Source organism: Schistocerca serialis, chromosome 8 (assembly GCF_023864345.2).
Source record: "Schistocerca serialis cubense isolate TAMUIC-IGC-003099 chromosome 8, iqSchSeri2.2, whole genome shotgun sequence".
Lineage (NCBI taxonomy): Eukaryota > Metazoa > Arthropoda > Insecta > Orthoptera > Acrididae > Schistocerca > Schistocerca serialis.
The window spans coordinates 113,843,508-113,844,153 of record NC_064645.1 but is presented as its reverse complement, the minus strand read 5'-3'; positions in this window follow the sequence as shown (position 1 = coordinate 113,844,153).

Here is a 646-nt window from a genome sequence, read left to right as displayed (position 1 = left end):
GTCATCGGTCTATAAGCTTATGCACTACTTAATGTAACATAAAATTAACTTACGCTATGGACAAAACACACGCCCATGCCCGAGGGAGACCTCGAAACTCCGACGGGGGTTGCCGTGAAACCAGTTTCTCATTGACATAATGACGTAAGTTTCAGAGCGTATATGTTTCAGATCGTTATCATTGTGTTACCGTAACTTACTGTCCTGGTCGGAAAGAAATAAGCCGATTTTAAATTTGATGTTGCATTGTCGTAGTTAGGTTGTGGCAATAAATATAACACATCCTTTAGTAAAGATAATAAACATTACTGTTGCTAACTGGACGCTGTCCGCCTTTGCCTGAGTTGCAATCAAAGCAGATGTAAAAGAATAATATTTTAGTAGGAAAAGGCCAGATTATATGGCATCCGAAGAGCGAAGTCCCACGGTGAAGTTCGTCCCTCACGACGGAACCACAAGCTACGGACACTTGCTGGCAGACACAGCCAAAAATGTGAAATGTCGACGAAGACACGCCCTCTAGAGGTTCCGTTCGCCGCCGCTGCTGGAAGTCTACCCACGCCACAGCAGAAAGTCGTTCACCCTACTCTTTGATAGCCCACTCTTAATAGCAGCATCATTGTAGTTGAGATCTGGCAGCGAGCTA